General features: G+C 41.6%; 1 protein-coding gene across 6 annotated transcripts in view; it reads left to right on the forward strand.

Moving 5' to 3' along the window:
- LOC124551380 overlaps positions 1-21,476 on the forward strand; it is a 159,443-nt gene that overhangs the window by 988 nt on the left and 136,979 nt on the right. The window lies entirely within an intron of this gene.

The following is a 21,476-nucleotide window of genomic DNA, read 5'->3' on the forward strand; positions in this document are numbered from 1 at the left end:
AGCTTTCTATTGTGTGTCCTTGAATTTTCAGCAACTTTGAGATGAGATATCTCTGTAAGTATTTGCATGAAAGAAACAAAACTTGGCCATCTTATACAACTTTTAGAGCTCTTTAAAGTAAAATATTAAGAAAATGATTTCTGAGCAATTTTCATATAGATAATTTGAAGCAAAGTTGGGCGAAAAAATAGCTGGTTAAAAAAAAAAAAGATCTTTAGTTTTCTATATCTCCAAAAGTAATTGTGGGATGTACGTGAAACTTTGCACACCATAACTCACCAACACTAGGTCTTAGAATATAAAATTTCATTCTCCTATTGCTTTCCATTATTTCACAAATCTAGGGTGAAGTTGACAATTTTTCAAAAAGTGCTAAAAAATGGGTATTTTTACTCAAATTTTTCAAAAAGTGTTTTCTCCAAACTCTTCTGAACTATGGCCATTAGAAAGAGCATATACTAAACTATCTAGAAAAGTGGATTTCGTTTTGCAGTGCAAGCGTATAAGGCCCAAAAAAGTAGCATAATCAAAGTTTGAACACATTTTTCTGGCACTCAAATTATACCTGAAACCTTTTATTATGCCTAATAAATGTTTATTAGTGCCTTGAGTAATTGAAATAAAAAGATCTGGTAAATAGGCAATGAGACTGTCAGAAAAACTTGAAAACTCTGAGAAGTAGCCCTTCTGCTTTTATCATAAGTGTTCATCTGCATAAAACTCTTCTCATTTGTATATATATAAAAAAAAAAAAAAAATTAAAAATAAAAAAAGAGAGAGAGAGATAGAGATAGATCATAAAGAATTCAATGAATAATAGCTTCATATTTTTTGTACTTCTCAAAATTGTAAATATTTACAAGTGGAAAATGGAGACCTAATTTTTGGATTCAATTGTATAAAACATTTTTCCAAAAAAGAATCGGTTTGCTTGAATCATGCATCAAGTGATGTAAATTTTCCAATCAATATTGCAGAGATTTTAATACCTAGTTGTTGTAACCTGTGAATTTTTGTCTTAAAGTTATTAGGGAAACATGTGAAATTGGTTGGTTAAACATCTAAGAGTTTTAATTTTGTATTTAATCACACTTAAATGTAGCCTACTATCTTGGTAAATACGTAACCACTAGTTTCACAGAGAAAATTCACAAGATACACTGTTTTTAGAAAATATAATGGCAACAATTACTTTAACAATCAGTATTTCAGTGGTGTGTTTGCAGCATAGTGAGTGGGTTCTCTTGACTGAGTGTGGCTTGTTAAGTGATTCGTAAGACCATCGAAGTTCGTAATCTAATTTACAAAAAATTGTTTTGATTGTGTCTTTTATAGCATATATCTCTTATTAGATTTTTTTCATTGGTATTATACATTGTGTATAATTTCGTTCAGTAGCAATTTGTCTGAAATTTAAGCAGATTATAATTTGCACTTAGAGGCCAAATACATTATTTACTTACTGATCAGAGATGGATGCAGAAGGGAACAGCATACCTTCCTGCTCAATTGGGCAAGGAGATAGTGGAACAAAGTGTCATGTCACTTTTTTTGCCAAAAAATCTGCTTTAAAATGGTTTGCGGATTTTAGTGATGAGGAAAAAGAGTTGTTGGTCCGACGTTCTGAAGCAAAGCTGGACAATACCTCTCAAGTTTGCCTACACCATGAAGCCCTGTTATTGACACAATATGAGAGGTTACAAAAAAAATGCTTCAATCCCTTTGGGAAGGTGAATCATAATGTTATGCCAGGGATTCACACTCTTGATACTGAAACAGCTAATAAGGCTTCTGATATGTTGAAGAAGCAGCTTGTTAATAACATAAAGCCAGGTCAGAAAATTTGTCCGGCTTGCAGGACTACCTTAAATAAACACTTGGACGAAGCTTTATCAGTCTCATCATCACATTCTGATGAGGAATTTACACCAAAAGAAGAATTAAATAGTAGCTTATTGTCTATCGGTATTTTACCCCTGAAGAGAACAGTAAGCTACAGAGATAAGCCCCAATATGTGAAGAAGAAAATTCAAAAGGCTCAAAATGTGATTAAAAACAGAATTGTAAATTATTAGTGATGGTTTGCGGACTGACACTATTAGAGTTCACGTTTTTCGCAAGGAGCTCATCAAATATATAAAAGCACGGTTTGCACAGATATCCCACATTCACTATTTGATTGATGGCTCCAGTGCTCAATATAAAAATTTCAAGAATTTCCTAAATTTGTGCTATCATAAGTGATTTTGGAATGATAGCCTAATGGAATTTTTTTGCTACTAGTCATGGGAAATCACCCTGTGTTGGTATTGGAGGTACAACAAAGCGGTTAGCAGCAAGAGCAAGCTTGCAACGGCTACTTAATGGACAAATTCTCACTCCCCTAGATCTGTTTCACTTCTGCTCTGAAAACATTAATGGAATTAAATTTGTTTTCGTCAGTAAAGATGAAATTGAAAAAAATATTGTGTCAGAAGAAGAGAGGTTTAAACTTGGACAAACTGTAGCAGGCACTAGAGAAAATCATCACTTTCTACCTATTGATGAAACAACAATTTAGGTCAGCAGAGTTTCAAATGATTGTTCATCTTTTCTAGCTAAAATGGGTCACAGCAATGGAGGAGGCATATTAATGTCTGCTATCCAACCAGGACAATACGTTGCATGCATCTATGAAAACGTGTGGTGGATTGGGAATATCTGTGAGACCTCCACAGAGCAAAGGGATGTATTAATAAACTTTATGCATCCACATGTTCCAGCAAATTAATTTTATTGGCCACCAAGAAGTGACAAGTGCTGGGAAACAATCTAAGGTTAGAGGAAACAATCTAAGGAACCCAAGAGTGCCTTCTAATTTTACACAGGGCACTTAAATAATTTTACTATCAGGCTTGGGAACCTGTGTGAAGAAACCCTTATCAGGCTTGGGATCCAGTGGTAAAGAAACCCACCCGTGGCTGTTGCTGGTAAGCTATCGGGTGTGGCCCCTATGGCAATGGGAATGCTGGTTTTCTCAGGTGAAATGAAACTAGCAGTGGTTAAGCCACCATGGACCATAGCAACTCATGTATATACTTCTTTTCCATCAGTAAGCTGGTGTTGTTCATTAAACAGGCAACAAATAATTAGATGATTATGCAAATAAATTTTATGATTGTGTGTGTGTGTGTGTGTGTGTGTGTGTGTGTGTGTGTGTGTATGAGAGAGAGAGAGAGAGAGAGAGAGAGAGAGAGAGAGAGAGAGAATTAACATTGTTTCTATTTTTATTCTTTTTCTACTCAGACTTAAGCTAGGTCCTATTCATCAGGACTTCTTATTTCACTTATCCCAGACATTAATAAACATGTATAAGGCAAAATAAAAAATTTCAGGTATAATTTGAGTGCCAGAAAAATGTGTTCAAACTTCCAGTGCGCCTCTTTGATGATGCTACTTTTTGGGGCTTTATATGCTTGCATTGCAAAACGAAATCCACTTTTCTAGATAGTTTAGAATGTGCTCTTTCTAATGGCTATAGTTTAAAAGAGTTTGGAGAAAACACTTTTTTGAAAAATTTGAGTAAAAATACCCATTTTTAGCACTTTTTGAAAAATCGTCAACTTCGCCCTAGATTTGTGAAATAATGGAAAGCAATAGGAGAATGTAATTTTATATTCTAAGACCTAGTGTTGGTGAGTTATGGTGTGCAAAGTTTCACGTACATCCCACAATTACTTTTGGAGATATAAAAAACTAAAGTTCGTTTTTTTTTTAACCAGCTATTTTTTCGCCCAACTTTGCTTCAAATTATCTATATGATAATTGCTCAGAAATCATTTTCTTAATATTTTACTTTAAAGAGCTCTAAAAGTTGTATAAGATGGCCAAGTTTTGTTTCTTTCATGCAAATACTTGCAGAGATATATCTTCTCGAAGTTGCTGAAAATTCAAGGACGCTCTGTAGAAAGCTGTGCTATGGTCTTAAACAAGTGACTGTATCTCCGAAAGTATTGAATTTCTGAAACTGAAACTTTACCAGTGTTCATTGAGAACATGTGTGAATGTTCATACAAAATTTCATCAAAATCCATGAGGGTCATGTGGGAGCCTCTAGACCACTTGGCATGGAATGCTATATTTATAGGTCATTTAGCAACTCTGCACAACAAATTTGAACAAAATCTGAGATTGCTGAGAGGGTACCGCTTGATATGGAATAACCTACAACAAAACTGTTTAAGCAAGGTTACGATGAACTCAGACTATCAGTTAGTTTTATGGATCACGTGCCTAATAAGCCATGTATGGAAGTGAAACATGGACGATAAATAGTTTGGACAAGAAGAGAATAGAAGCTTTCGAAATGTGGTGCTACAGAAGAATGCTGAAGATTAGATGGGTAGATCACATAACTAATGAGGAAGTATTGAATAGGATTGGGGAGAAAAGAAGTTTGTGCCACAACTTGACCAGAAGAAGGGATCGGTTTGTAGGACATGTTCTGAGGCATCAAGGGATCACCAATTTAGTATTGGAGGGCAGCGTGGAGGGTAAAAATTGTAGGGGGAGACCAAGAGATGAATACACTAAACAGATACAGAAGCATGTAGGTTGCAGTAGGTACTGGGAGATGAAGAAGCTTGCACAGGATAGAGTAGCATGGAGAGCTGCATCAAACCAGTCTCAGGACTGAAGACCACAACAACAACAACAACTGCAAATTAATTTTTAAATATGATTACAATCATAAGGTTGTTTTTCCCATCTTTTACACATCACAAAAACAGAAAGTCTCATTGGCAGGTCGATAGAAACACAAACAAACACATACATACACACAAAATTCTAGCTTTCGCAACCAACAAACTGTTGCCTCATCAGGAAAGAGGGAAGGAGAGGGAAAGACGAAAGGATGTGGGTTTTAAGGGAGAGAGTAAGGAGTCATTCCAATCCCGGGAGTGGAAAGACTTACCTTAGGGGGGAAAAAAGGACGGGTATACACTCGCGCGCGCGCGCGCACACACACATCCATCCACACATATACAGACACAAGCAGACATGTCTGTATATGTGTGGATGGATATGTGTGTGTGTGTGTGTGTGTGTGTGTGTGTGTGTGTGTGTGTGTGTGTGTGTGTGTGTGTGTGTGTGTGCGCGAGTGTGCGAGTGTATACCCGTCCTTTTTTTCCCCCCTAAGGTAAGTCTTTCCGCTCCCGGGATTGGAATGACTCCTTACTCTCTCCCTTAAAACCCACATCCTTTCGCCTTTCCCTCTCCTTCCCTCTTTCCTGATGAGGCAACAGTTTGTTGCGAAAGCTTGAATTTTGTGTGTATGTTTGTGTTTGTTTGTGTGTCAGTCGACCTGCCAGCACTTTCATTTGGTAAGTCACATCGTCTTTGTTTTTATATATATAACACACTCTAAAGACAACCTTAATGTGAGTAATGAATGTCATTTCTTCTTCTGGTATTTTAATTATGTACGTCATGGTTTCTTACTCGCTCGTAATAAACTTCACAAGGGAATAAATATACTGTGAAGCAGTAATCGGAATACCCAACTCGTTAAATAGGTGTCTACTAGATAATCATGGGTGATCACGATGTATTATAGTTACGGCACATTTTTGACCAATGGTGACTTTCTTTTTACTTTCTTTCTTAAAAATGAGTTATCGCAGAATATTATTTTGTGTGACATTATCGAATGAAAATATGCGAGAAGGTCAACTTGCTGATTTGTCTCTCCTCAAGATTTGCAGTGATTCTTGGTGTGAATGTGGATCAACTTTGTTTTAGGAGTTCTAAACCAGTCAATGAAATTTTGAAGAACATTGTTTAGCTTGTCTTCTGTCTCTGTATGGATGCCTGGACTGATTATAATGCCACTGTCATCGGCAAATGAACCAATTCTGCTTGTTGCATATTAGGTGGATGATTGTTTACAGGTATGAGTATTGTATCCTACCCACTTGTCTAATATAGGGCGCCTAGGAAGCTGTTTTCTCAGATCACTCGATAACAGTTCAAGCGAATCATATTAATGCAGTTTATTACAGTAAGTTAAACTGAGAATATTTAACTTTGCATATTCAAAAAGGTGTCGAAGGCAAATGGCGACATGCAAGTAATCGATGTCCTTCAGTATATACAATTTCAATACAAGCAAACTAATTCGGTTCATAAGTCACTGCTCGTCTTCTACTGCCTCTCGGCTAGGCGGTGCGGCACTTGTATTCTCTTTGTGTGGATGCCTCTTTTATCTCGGTGTCGTCCTAGTCGGCGTACTATCGGCTGACATCGTCTCACAGCCCTCTCTGCTCTTCATCATTGTGCCGCCACTTGTCGTTACGCTGGAACATTCGTGCCCCCCAAAGCGATGGACAGTCGTCGTGTAGGGTGCCTGACAATGTTGGGGGAGGCAGAAGGGTGGGCACTTTGCTAGACCAACAACTGTCGCAGAGGGGACGTTGAGCTTCCGGCAGTACCCCATCGTCCAGTCTTTGTTGTGGCAGAAACGTGCCCAAAAAATGACCAGAAGGGTACACATCCACCTCCTGATACCAATAATCAGATGTAGAAGGCGTTGGCTCTGCACTGTGGGTGGGTCCAGCTGCGTCAGTAGGATGAGAGGAGGCAGAGGAGGAGGAGACTCCGTCTCCGTGGGGGTCGACCCGCAGTATTATGACACCCTCTGGCGGCCGCTGTGGCTGCAATATCCTCGGGATCTGTGAATCTGGGGAAGAGACACAGAAGGATCACCGTGCACATGACAGTGGCAAAGTTGATAGCGACGTTGGTGCTACAAGCCGTCTGGACCTGAAATGGTAAGATGCAAGTGCCAAGTGCACAGACAATCTTACCTCATGTTCACTGTCTGCTGCTGCTAAAAACCGTGCAAAACACAATATCGTGCAGTGCGAAATAATACTTGCAGCCTTCCTTCGGTGCCGGATGCAGAGGAATGTGGAGCAGTGTCCAATGGCGGCGGCCGTGAAGCAGCTCTCCTGGCGATGGGCCATCTCGTGAGTGCGAACGATAGGAGGTGAAAAACAGTTGCGATGCTTGATCCCTGGTGTGTGCGGATCAAAGTTTGGCCATCTGCTTTTTGAAGGTTCTGACAAAATGTTCCACTTCGCCGTTTGACTGTGGATAGAACGGTATACTAGTGAGATGCTGGATGCCATTGCATTCACAGCGTGTTTCAAATTCATTTGATGTGAACTGAGGTCCATTGTCCAACACTATTACTTCAGGCAAATCTTGGAGGCAAAAAATAGACATCTTCACCTGAATTGTGATACAAGACGTTGTTGAGTTCATTGGCACAGCAAAAGGAAACTTCCTATACGAGTCAACCACACTCGACTGACAGATGTTCCGAAAAGATCCCGCAAAGTATGTGTGCCCATGTTGTCATGGTGATTGCAACTTAGGCCAAGCAGAGAATTTTTGTGGTGGACCAGACTGATTTCCCACACATGCGTGACACTGTGATGTCGTGTTCTGTTTGGGTGTCCGTATGCTGCCAAGTACAGTGTTGATGCACTATCTGTTTTGAACTAACAATCCCCCAGAATCATTAGTGAAGTAACTGCTACATTTCTTTTTGCAAAGCTTGAGGGATCAACACGTGACTGTCCTCTGTCATTTTGAACAAGAATCTCACCTTTGTCTATAGCAAGGCTTCGCCAATGTGCGAAGTATCGCCGCACTACAGAGCTCTTTATGCTACGCAAGGGATGAGGCCAAGAGATGAGAATGTATGTTAGCTAAATATTCAGTACATTTTCCGAGAATGGGAATGTCTTGTCAATTATAAGCCACCAGGTGTATGCTAGTTTTAAACGTGCATGTCGAGCCTAACATACATGTGAAGATTCAGCAATGTAACAGTGGCACCTGTGTGAAAGTGAAATTTCCCCGTTTCTCCCAAAGAAGCAGTTGAAGAAAAAATTTGTTGGAACTGGTGTAGCACAGAAGAAACTGCTCACTTGCTAGTTTTGCTAATGACATGAGCCTTGTGACGGGATTTTTTTGAGTGGACTGAATTCTTATGTTTGTTCCGTTGCAAACATGGTCATCTCCTTTCTTGCCACAAGCATAACTTTAAATGCAAACATTTTAGATTAGGCTTTACTGTCACTGTTATTGACATTAAATGAAACAAAAAGTTTACTGTTACCAGTGACTGTTTATTTCCATGACGTGTTTCAAAGGTTTAAACCTTCATCATCAGGTGGATTTACATTTGTTAGTATGACGTGTGTGTGTGTGTGTGTGTGTGTGTGTGTGTGTGTGTGTGTGTGTGTGTGTGTTAAGAATTTTTGTAGGAACTTGTGGCACTGTCTAGTGGAGAAACAAAACACTATTCCAGAACATGGATTTGGATTTCTTTTGGCCAAAAATTAAACAACTATCTTACGGTAAACATAAAATAAGTAAAATAGAGTACCACTGGAGGCCCAAAGTCTTGTGAATAACACTGGGGCATGACGTAATTGTTCGCCTGTGTACCTGCCTGTTTAGCGAGCCGCTTACACGGCGTGGAGAGTTGTTTATGCATCGTGGTGAGCGCAAGCTGCAGCTGCCGAAAGGGCCAGTCGCAAACAGGGGAGCCAACCCAACAAATTGCTGGCTGCTCAAATTTATCGGCTGACAGGGCACCTGAATCGTACTGATCTAGTATTTGCACTACTTACTGAAATGATGGATTGGACTGTTTCAAAATCTGTTCCGAGTTTGACATCAGTTATATTGTACACAATCGCATCACGCAACGTAACATCTGAATGTAAAGCGCCACAGCCACATTTGAATTTGCTCTTCCTCGCCATACCCTACAAATCTGTTACCCACTAGTGACAAGTATCTTCAGTGGGGAAGGTGCACAAGAAAGTCACACTGAAGTCATTGAATTAGAGGAGGAGCAGGATCCAGTCTCTTGGTTAGAAACTGAGAATTCCCCGAAATAGATTAAAAGTGGGAAGGCGGCTGGAGTAGATGAGCTGGCAGCGGATATGATTAAAGCCGTAGGAATCCATGGAATACAATGGTTACACCGAGTGCTAGGGGTGATATGGAAAGAAAACAGAGCTGGATGAATGGAAGTAAGGAATTATAATACCACTGCTCTAGAAAGGTAGCAGAAAGAAATGCACGGACTCCGAGGAATCACACTGTTATCATACTGCCTTACGATAATGGAAATGGAAAATTCTAGAACACCAGTTACAGGAACAGCAGCATGGATTCAGAAGTAATAGGGTAACAATAGATGTCATTTTCTCCCTCTGTCAGTTAATGGAGGAGTATTAGGAAAAAGGAAAGGACTTGTTAGTAATATTCATGAATTTGGAAAAAGCATATGACAGTGTACCAAGGGATAAAATGTGGGAATGCTTGAGAAAACATAATGTTCCTGATTCATTAATTTAAAAAGTCCAAATGCTGTGCGATGGTTGTGAGTGCAGTGTACAAGTAGAAGGTCGAAGATCAAAATGGTTTAAGACAAAGAAAGGTGTTCAGCAAGGCAGTTCTCTCTCCCCTTTATGGAGATCTCAGTGCTCTTTTTTTTTTTTTTTTTTTTTTTTTTTTTTTTTTTTTTTTTTTTTTTTTTTTTTTTTTTTCTGATGACATCGCCATTTGGGGAGAGACAGAAATGGAGGTTCAGAGGAAACTAGATTACTGGAACACAAAATTTAAAAGATTAGAGTTAACTGTGAGTGGGAAGAACACAGTAGCAATGAAGATGAGCAGGACACCCACACCTTGTAACAGCAGCAGGACACCCACACCTTGTAACAGCAGCAGGACACCCACACCTTGTAACAGCAGCAGGACACCCACACCTTGTAACAGCAGCAGGACACCCACACCTTGTAACAGCAGCAGGACACCCACACCTTGTAACAGCAGCAGGACACCCACACCTTGTAACAGCAGCAGGACACCCACACCTTGTAACAGCAGCAGGACACCCACACCTTGTAACAGCAGCAGGACACCCACACCTTGTAACAGCAGCAGGACACCCACACCTTGTAACAGCAGCAGGACACCCACACCTTGTAACATCATACTTGAGAGGGAGGAGGTTGAATGTGTGAAAAGCTTCAATTATCTGGGTAGCATCATATCACGCGATGGAAGCTCCAAACTAGAGGTCTTAAACAGAATAACAAAATGATCTAGCTTCTTCCACCAAGTACAAAATCTAATCTGGGACAAGGAAGTCCCTCTAAGAGCCAAACAGACCATGTATAAAACTTATTTCCTGCCAATCATGATGTATAGTCAGAAGCGTGTGTCATAAATAAGAGTGTCGAATATAAGCATGTGAAATGAAGTTCCTTAGGTCAACTCTACAAAAAAACTAGGAGACACCTGCAGGTGACATTGACTATAGAGGAGAGGATGAGTGCTTTGAGATTGAAGTGGTTCAGTCATGTGAAGTGAATGCACCCGACTCAAACTCCATACCAGTATTTGGACATGGAGGTACCAGGAATCTACAACATGATCATAGTAAAGTTAACTCGGAGTGATGTTAGGAAATAACTTCTATAGGAGGCGGAACACTGCCCTTCTACTGTAGAAAGGAAATAGGGGAGTTTCACAGTACCTGGAACGTTGTGAGCAATTACAAGGGCTTCAAACTGATGCAACCACTCTAGCCATTCCTCTTCTTGTTCATGAAACTGGCGAAAAAGCGGCATAGCACTGGGAGTCGGTGTTTCTTGTGCTGCATTAGTAGTTTGGTTTACCAGGAGCTGCTGTACTGTGTTTAGCAGTGAGGATATTTGCTGGCTCCGAAACTGAAACATCTGCATTAGCTGCATTGCATCTAATGCTGGCAGCTGTGGCACCTCAGCAATGGGTTGGATAGTTGGGGTGGGCATGTTGGAAGAGACAAATGCAATAAACAGACAAGGCAAGCAAGAAAGTAAGTACAAAAGCAAAGAAAATTTCTGCAATGCCCACCTGAAAACACTGATTAGCAAACATACGATAAGACACTGTTAAAGCAAGTAAACACCCCTGCAAAGAAAAGAGAGAGAATTAAGGCGTCAGCAAAGCACAAAAGAAAATTCCGTGGCCATGAGGTGCAGGGTTCTTCTTATAACTTGTCGCCAATGTATTATGCTGCCCATTCGTCTAAAATAGGGTGTCTAGTGTGGTGGCTCGGTGTAATGTTAAGCTCTCTCTATACAGCTTAAGCGTTTTCGTCGACTCACTTGTTGATGAATGCTGGTTCTGCTTTCTTGCAGCGCTGAAGTCTTCTGCTAGCACCGGACGCTTCTCCGAAGATTTCACTGCTAGGAAGGAGAAATTTTCACTCTTGCTCTCTCTCTTCTTATTTAAAAAATATTTTACTCTTGGAATATCATTCAATGCACCAGAACATATTTATTTCCACTTTGTAAAAAGAAAAACTAAATTTTATGACGTAAGCCCACACATTACCGGGCACCCAGTTAATTACACATTTTTGAACACAATTAATATATATAAGCTTTTATCGTGACTGACTATTATAGAAAAGTCACAGAGATTTTCTGAAATTAAAAACTTTCCAAATTTATATATGAACACTGAAAGTGTTATCAGATCATCATACATAGTCACTGAAGGTGAACTATTACATCACTGTATTTATTTAAATTCTTGACTGTTGGAAAATTAAGTTTTTTTAACTAACTTCCAAAATACAACAATTTTTGATCTCAGACTTTGACATATTGTTTGTTTTCACAACCGAAGGTTGTACATCAAATATGGCATTCCTCAGGTTATTCCTTTATTAGTTATTAATATTTTTAGTTTTGTATAATGTAAGTGGCCTGCCAGCGCCACTACTCCACTGCTTTCACGCGAGCAGCTGCAACAGATGGTGGTGACGTCAGTCTGCAGGACACAACTCATCCGTTACTGACCGTATAACACTCTACTGGCTTACATTGCAGCTCACATACATTCTGAAGTAAAGCTTTCAATAGACAAATGGGCGATCACGCACTAGTTGCGACGCCTCAGTGGGACCCAAGCAGCAATATGGAGAGGGCAGAGGAAGGGAAGGGATAGTAGTGTGCAAGTGGGGAGAGAGATGAACACTGTCTGGTGGAGTGTGCAGGGACTAGAATGCCAACAGCTGCTGCAGCAGGAGGTTGTATTGCAGAGAGGTTGGGGGGGAAAAAGGAGGGAAGTGGGGGAAAGACGGGCAGTGCATTGGCAGAGGATGACAACGGGTTGGAGATAGTGGGGAGGCGAAGATAGGACAGAGGGGGTGGAAACTGTTTGGTGGAGGATGTACAGACAGTATGTTATGTAGGTTGAGGTCGAGATAATTACGGGAGCAGAGAATGTGTTGTAAGGGTAACTTCCGTCTACGAAGTTCAGAAAAGCTGGTGGTGGAGGGAAAGATCCAGATCGCTTGGATAGTGAAGCAGCCATTGAAATAAAGTGTGTTACGTTCAGCTGCATGTTATGCCACAGGGTAATCTACTTTGCTCTTGACCACATTTGGCGGTGGCTGTCCATCCTGGACAGCTGGTTGGTAATCATACCAACATAAAAAGCTGCGCTATGATTGGAACAGGGCTAGTAAATGACATTATTGCTTTCACAGGTGGCCTGGTGTCCGATGGGGTAGGATAAATCTGAGTCAGGACTGGAATAGGAAGTGCTGAGTAGGTGGATTGGGTAGGTTTTGCACCTGGATCTTCCATAGGAATATAATCCTTGTGGCAAGGGTTTGAGATTGGGAGTGGCATAGGGGTGAACTAGGACGTTGTGGAGCCTGGGTGGGTAATGGAACACCACTTTAAGAGGGGTGGGAAGTATCTTTGGTAGGATGTCCATCATTTCAGGGCATTTTAGTAGGTAGTCAAAGTCCTGGTGAATAATGTGTTCAGTTGTCCCAGTCTAGGGTTGTATTGGGTGATGAAGAGGCTATTCCTTTGTGGCTGCTTCTTGTGGGTGGTGGAAAAAATGGGGGTGTGAGGGGAAATGACACGGGAGATCTGTTTGCCGACAAGGTCTGGGGGTTAGTGCCTGTCTGTGAAGACCATGGTGAGACCCTTGGCGTACTGAGCAAGGGATTTTTGTCACTGCAGATGCACTGTCCCTGGTTGGTCAGGCTGCTGGATGGTCAGGCTGTATAGGAGGAATTTTTTGGTGTGAGAGTGATGGCATCTGTCCAAATGTATGTATTGTTGGTGGTTGGTGGGTTTAATGTGGACAGAGGTGCAGATGGAGCCATCAGAGAGGAAGAGGAAAGTGGCATGCTGCATTGAGGAGGACCCTGTGAAGCAAATGGGAGAGAATCTGTTGAGATTGTGAAGGAACAAAATAATGTATTGGCCCTGAATCCATATCATGAAGATATCATCAATAAACCTGAAGCAGTTGGGGTTTTGTGTTTCAGAGGTTAGCAGTGTGTCCTAGTTTGCTCATACAGGGTGTATACGACCCGGGACAACTGGGATATCCGGGAAAAACCCGGGAATTTTATGGAACTCCGGGAATTTTTCATTGTTTTAGTTTTCAGTTAAATTTTTGTAATTTTGACTGGTAAGAACCGATGCTCTAACAAAGGATATTATTGTATCCCACTACTGCAGAATTATACTTCAACAGTGAAACATAAACGAGAGAAAAAACGAAAATAACTTAAATTGCAAAGGAAATGCGCCATATACAACAACGACACACAGTGCTCATGCAAGCGTCTGGCAACAGCAAAATGTGTCAAAGGCTTTAGATAGACTATGCAATGCTTCATAACTTCGAATTGCCTCCGATGAGCGTAAAGTCACAACTGTTTACATTTGATTCGTTTTACTGTTAGTTAAGAGCGGGCTCGTGCGCATGCGCAATTGAGTCGCGTTTCAGTTGTAGATTCTCCTGCTTCTGGCTACAGGAATGTGGCTGTTGGCTGTGCAAGCAGTCGCAGCATGTAGCTAGATGCTACTGGGAAAAGGCAGCGCCAAATTCAAATTCTTGAGGAAAAGAACTTGTTTCACAAAGCGCCTAGCATCCAACGCACGTTTGTCTATCAGTTATTCTTATGATTTTGAAACGCTTCCCTGTTGGATTTTGAACATTTTTAATACATTTTAAGTTCATTTCTGAATGAATCAGAAGTTGATTTTTGAATGCGTGATGTGTCTGTCAGGAGAATCCTCGTCGCATCTAGAAATAAACTTTCTGCAGACAAAAGGGGACGGGGCTATACGAGCTGAGCGGAGTAAAGCCGAACGGATGAATGCCAATCGCTTCCTGATTGTGTGGTTGACTGGGTTTGCGAATGATCAGCATTGTTATAATTACTAGCGAAATCTATAGATTCAGACTACCAGAATGGAAATAAACGACTGACAGGAATAACAGGTACAGCATACATGTTGCTACACATCAAAGATATTTTCAAAATGTGTCTTTTTCCCTGTGTTTCATTTTCTAAAGTGCCGGGAAATTCTACGCCTGTGTATAAAACCATAACCATTCAAAGGATTGATAAGGGAAAATATGTCACTTAACATGGAAAACGTGTATTTTCACCCGGGAGAAAGTGTATTTTTAACCAGGAAATCCGGGAATTTTTTTTCCTTGTCCCCGTATACACCCTGTCATAGAAAGGTTGGTTTAGGAGGGTGACATGCAGGTGCCCATGGCTGTGCCCCTCATTTGTTTGTATACAGGGTGACAATTATTGAACTCTATGAAATAAAATTAACATATCTTCTAAGCAGCTTGTGTTAGGATGTCCAAACTGCCTGTTTGTCCATGGGGCGTGATGGGAATTGGTATAGTCTGGTTTAGTGACGTAGCCCCCTTTCATTTGGCTGAGTTCGTCAATAAGCTAAATTGGTGCATTTGGGTGACTCAGAATCCGTATTTCGCGAATGGGAGATCTCTTCACCCTCGGCAGGTGAGTGTGTAGTATGCAGTATCCAGTCGTGAAATAATCGGTGCAATATTCCCTTATGGCACGGTGACTACCAAATGGTACATGAAGGTTTTGGAAGATGATTTCATCCCCACTATCCAAAGTGACTCTGATTTCGACAAGATTTGGTTCATGCAAGATGGAGTTCGACCCCATCAGTGCAGGAGAGTGTTTGATGTCCTGGAGGAGCACTTTGTGAGCTGCATTCTGGCTCTGTGTGCTCAGAGGCCATTCGCATGGGCGTTGATTGGCTACCATATTCTCCAGATCTGAACACATGAAACTCCTTTTTGTGGGGCTGTATTAAAGACAAATTGTGCAGCAATAACCCCAAAACCATTGCTGAGCTGAAAACAGCCATTCAGGATGTCATAGATAGCATTGATGTTCTGACACTTTAGCAGGTCATGCAGAATTTCACTCGTCGTCTGCGCTACATCATCGCTAATTATGGCAAGCATATCGAACATGTCATTACCTAAATCCGAATTTCCATAGTGATGTTTATGTGTTGAAGTAAGTGTGTTCACGCCATAGTTTGTAACTGATTTACAACCCCACTCCCATATAGCGAATTGCCATTCGCTACCTTTCCTTCAAAGGGGAAGTAGTTGTGGGCTGGGGTAAAGTTAGTAAGCTGTATGAGGAATGAGGTAATGGATTTGGATTCTGAAGGCCATTGCAAAAGGTAGTGTTCAATAGTGGTAAGACCACGGGCATGAGGGATGTTGGTGTATAAGGAGGCGGCATCAACTGTGACGAGTAGACATCCAGGCACTAAAAGGGATGGTGGGGTGATTCATATCAACAGTGGTGAGAACATTGTCTGCAGTTAGGATGATTTGGTCAGAATTTGTTTTGAGGTAGTGTGTGGATCTTCTTTCTTCTACTGAAAGGTTGGTGTTCTGAGTACGATACCTGGGAGGAATGATGATGAAGCTAAGTTGGAGGTAAGGAATTCGAGGAAGGTGACCAGCGGGTGTTTAGACGGGAGAGGGGAAGCATCACGGTTGGATGGTGGTATGAATTGGAAGGGGCAGTGTAGCCCCATGAACCATGGACCTTGCCATTGGTGGGGAGGCTTGCGTGCCTCAGCGCTACAGATGGCTGTACCGTAGGTACATCCACAACGGAGAGGTATCTGTTGAGAGGCCAGACAAACGTGTGGTTCCTGAACGAGGGCAGCAGCCTTTTCAGTAGTTGCAGGGGCAACAGTCTGGATGATTGACTGATCTGGCCTTGCAACGCTAACCAAAACGGCCTTGCTGTGCTGGTACTGCAAATGGCTGAAAGCAAGGGGAAACTACAGCTATAATTTTTCCCGAGGGCATGCAGCTTTACTGTGCGGTTATATGATGATGTCCTCTTGGGTAAAATATTCTGGAGGTAAAATAGTCCCCCATTCGGATCTCTGGGCAGGGACTACTCAAGAGGGTGTCATTATCAGGAGAAAGAAAACTGGCGTTCTACGGATCAGAGCGTGGAATGTCAGATCCCTTAATCGAGCAGGTAGGTTAGAAAATTTAAAAAGGGAAGTGGATAGGTTGAAGTTAGATATAGTGGGAATTAGTGAAGTTCGGTGGCAGGAGGAACAAGACTTTTGGTCAGGTGAATACAGGGTTATAAATACAAAATCAAATAGGGGTAATGCAGGAGTAGGTTTAATAATGAATAAAAAAAACAGGAGTGCGGGTAAGCTACTACCAACAGCATAGTGAACGCATTATTGTGGCCAAGGTAGACACGAAGCCCATGCCTACTACAGTAGTACAAGTTCATATGCCAACTAGCTCTGCAGATGACGAAGAAATTGAAGAAATGTATGATGAGATAAAAGAAATTATTCAGGTAGTGAAGGGAGATGAAAATTTAATAGTCATGGGTGACTGGAATTCGAGAGTAGGAACAGGGAGAGAAGGAAACATAGGGGGTGAATATGGATTGGGGGAGAGAAATGAAAGAGGAAGCCGTCTGGTAGAATTTTGCACAGAGCATAACTTAATCATAGCTAACACTTGGTTCAAGAATCATAAAAGAAGGTTGTATACATGGAAGAATCCTGGAGATAATAGAAAGTATCAGATAGATTATATAATGGTAAGACAGAGATTTAGGAACCAGGTTTTAAATTGTAAGACATTTCCAGGGGCAGATGTGGACTCTGACCACAATCTATTGGTTATGAACTGTAGATTAAAACTGAAGAAACTGCAAAAAGATGGGAATTTGAGGAGATGGGACCTTGATAAACTAACTAAACCGGAGGTTGTACAGAGTTTCAGGGAGAGCATAAGGGAACAATTGACAGGAATGGGGGAAAGAAATACAGTAGAAGAAGAATGGGTAGCTTTGAGGGATGAAGTAGTGAAGGCAGCAGTGGATCAAGTAGGTAAAAAGACTAGGGCTAGTAGAAATCCTTGGGTAACAGAGGAAATATTGAATTTAATTGATGAAAGGAGAAAATATAAAAACGCAGTAAATGAAGCAGGCAAAAGGGAATACAAACGTCTCAAAAATGAGATCGACGGGAAGTGCAAAATGGCTAAGCAGGGATGGCTAGAGGACAAATGTAAGGATGTAGAGGCTTATCTCACTAGGGATAAGATAGATACTGCCTACAGGAAAATTAAAGAGACCTGTGGAGACAAGAGACCCACTTGTATGAATATCAAGAGCTCAGATGGAAACCCAGTTCTAAGCAAAGAAGGGAAAGCAGAAAGGTGGAAGGAGTATATAGAGGGTCTATACAAGGGCGATAAACTTGAGGACAATATTATGGGAATGGAAGAGGATGTAGATGAAGATGAAATGGGAGATATGATACTGCGTAAAGAGTTTGACAGAGCACTGAAAGACCTGAGTCGAAACAAGGCCCCGGGAGTAGACAACATTCCATTGGAACTACTAAGGACCAATCCCAAAGAAAGCAGGTGTTGACAGATGTGAAAATTACCGAACTATCAGTTTAATAAGTCACAGCTGCAAAATACGAACGCGAATTCTTTACCGACAAATGGAAAAACTGGTAGAAGCCGACCTTGGCGAAGATCAGTTTGGATTCAGCAGAAATGTTGGAACACGTGAGGCAATACTGACCCTACGACTTATCTTAGGATCTAGATTAAGGAAAGGTAAACCTACATTTCTAGCATTTGTAGACTTAGAGAAAGCTTTTGACAATGTTGACTTGAATACTCTCTTTCAAATTCTAAAGGTGGCAGGGGTAAAATACAGAGAGCGAAAGGCTATTTACAATTTGTACAGAAACCAGATGGCAGTTATAAGAGTCGAGGAGCACGAAAGGGAAGCAGTGGCTGGGAAGGAAGTGAGACACGTTTGTAGCCTATCCCCGATGTTATACAATCTGTATATTGAGCAAGCAGTGAAGGAAACAAAATAAAAATTCGGAGTAGGTATTAAAATCCATGGAGAAGAAATAGAAACGTTGAGGTTAGCCGATGACATTGTAATTCTATCAGAGACAGCAAAGGACTTGGAAGAGCAGTTGAACGGAATGGACAGTGTCTTGAAAGGAGGATATAAGATGAACATCAACAAAAGCAAAACGAGGATAATGGAATTTAGTCAAATTAAGTCGGGTGATGCTGAGGGAATTGGATTAGGAAATGAGACTCTTAAAGTAGTAAAAGAGTTTTGCTATTTGGGGAGAAAAATAACTGATGATGGTCGAAGTAGAGAGGATATAAAATTTAGACCGGCAATGGCAAGGAAAGCGTTTCTGAAGAAGAGAAATTTAACATTGAGTATAGATTTAAGTGTCAGGAAGCCGTTTCTGAAAGTATTTGTATGGAGTGTAGCCATGTATGGAAGTGAAACATGGACGATAAATAGTTTGGACAAGAAGAGAATAGAAGCTTTCGAAATGTGGTGCTACAGAAGAATGCTGAAGATTAGATGGGTGGATCACATAACTAATGAGGAGGTATTGAATAGAATTGGGGAGAAGAGGAGTTTGTGGCACAACTTGACCAGAAGAAGGGATCGGTTGGTAGGACATGTTCTGAGGCATCAAGGGATCACAAATTTAGCATTGGAGGGCAGCATGGAGGGTAAAAATAGTAGAGGGAGACGAAGAGATGAATACACTAAGCAGATTCAGAAGGATGTAAGTTGCAGTAAGTACTGGGAGATGAAGAAGCTTGCACAGGATAGAGTAGCATGGAGAGCTGCGTCAAACCAGTCTCAGGTCTGAAAACAACAACAACCACAACAACAGTGTTCAATGTTGAGATTTGGGTGGTTTTGGTTGGAGGGACTGCCAGCAAAGAAGTGTTTCCATTGCAGGCATCGAGAGAAAGAGAGTAGGTCTTCGACAAGTGCAGCATGGTTAAATTTCAGTCTCTCCGTTACTGATTGATGAGTATACCATTTCCTCAGTGGAGCTCCATGCGATACTGAAGACACTGAAACAAAAGCGTCGTATTTGGGGCAAACGGTTTCTCATTTGCTCCGATTCCCTTAGTGCTTCACAATCGTTACAGAACCTGTACCCAGCTGAGAGGTTAGTCCGTCTGATATATGCTCCAATGGCAGGGTAAGCAGGTGTCATTCCATTGGGTGCCAGGTCATTTAGGGATGTGGTGAAATGAACAGGCCGATTGGGCTGCCAAGGAGGCCTGCGGAGGACAGGATGTGGCACCGTGTCCTATTCCCTTGCAGGCTGTTGTTTCTGCACTACACAGGAAGCGCATGCAGTTGTGGGATGAGGAATGGCTGGTGGTGACGGCCAATAAGCTGTGGTTGGTGAAGTCAACAACCCAGCCATAGTGTTCCTCCTGCCAGTTGCCCAGGTGGGATGAAGTGATTGTCACGCATCTTAGAATTGGGCACTGCCCTCTCACAAGTAGCTTTTTGCTATGGCAAGAGGTTCTTCCGTTTTGTGATGTTTGTGGCATGCATTCCTCTATCCACCATATTTTACCAGAGTGTATTTACATCATGATGGAAGGGCGGAAGCAAATATTGGTGGGGATCTGCCCTCTATTTTAGCCGATGAGTCGATTGTTAAAGTTTTGTTAAAGTTTTGTGGTATGTCTGAACGCTGGCTTCAACGTTTAGGCTGGAGGTTTTAGTGTGTTGCTGAGTGGCTGGCTTCTCCGTTTTTATTCTTGTGGTCAGCCAGCCACATCCATCTGCTATATTGTTTTAGCTCCTTATACCACTTTCTTCCTATGTCGTTAATGTGTTACTACTGGCGCAACACTTTCTTCCGAGGTTCTGTGTGGGTACACACGTAGTTTCTCAACTATCGTTACCTGTGTTTTGCATGCTGTTTTATCTTCCTGTTTTGTGTATTTTACTGACACTCATCACAATCTGCATGTCCATGTCCATATCCATGCAGGTGTGCCCCAGGGAAGTGTGTTGGGCCTCTTGGTGTTCATGTTTTATATTAATTCAGACTGTATTAATAGGAACCTTAGACTCTTTGCAGATGTTGCAGTTATCTATATTAAAGTATTGTACTGTCCAAAAGGAGCTGTATATATATTCACTCAGATCTTGATAAGATTCAAAATGGTGCGAAGACTGGCAACTTGCTTTAAATGTTCAGAAATGTAAACCTGTGCACTTCACAGACTGAGGAAACAGTGTCCCATGACTGTAATAGCAACGAGTCACAGTTGGAATCAATCAAATCGTACGAATATTTGGTTGCAGCACTGTGTAGCATTATGAAATGGAATGACCACAAAGGCACAGTTGTGAGTAAAGCAGATGAGACACTTCAGTTTATTGGTAGAATTATGGGAGGAATGCCAGGCCAAGGATGGCAGCAAACCTTACTCACCATGATTCCTTGTATGTACGAGAGCTGGTGGGGACTCCTTTGTTTCAGTGAAGCCTCTGTTTTTTGTTGAGCATTTAGAGGACAAGTTTGGGGAGATGGAGGGCTTGTCCAAAATGTGGTTAGGTACAGTCTTAACAAAAACGCCATCCACTGCCCAATCACGGGCATTACTCGCATGTGACAGGCTGGGGGTGTTTCCGTCACCATCACTTAAGTATGGTCCTGGGTATTATATTTCTCAGGGACCTTCTTTTGCAGTCTAATGACGAGCTGTGGGCCAACTTAGAGTGCCGAAGTGTTAATTTCATCCGGAGTGTCCATAGGGGTCCGAGGAATTATCAGGTTGCCACCATGGCCTTCATCTTTGCCTTTGCGGATGACACCTTACCCAGGAAGGTCAAGGTGATGATCTACCACTGTGATGTGAAGCCACATATCCCTCCCCCGATGCGTTGCTTCAGATTCTGGAAGTTCGGCCATATGTTGTCCTGCTGTGCTTCCAGCGTCATATGTCGAGATTGTGGATGTCCTTTGCATCCCAATACTCTGTGTCCCGCCTCTGCGGAGAGCATCATTCCCCTTGCTGCCAGACTGTAGGATTTTACAGCAAGAAAGGAAAATCATGGAGTACAAGACCCTGGACCAACTGACCTACACTGAGGCTAAGAGGAAATCTGAGCGGCTCCATCCTGTGCCTATGACCTCCTCTTACGCTGCCGCTACGAGAACAGT

Source organism: Schistocerca americana, chromosome 9, assembly GCF_021461395.2.
Source record: "Schistocerca americana isolate TAMUIC-IGC-003095 chromosome 9, iqSchAmer2.1, whole genome shotgun sequence".
Classification (NCBI taxonomy): Eukaryota; Metazoa; Arthropoda; class Insecta; order Orthoptera; family Acrididae; genus Schistocerca; species Schistocerca americana.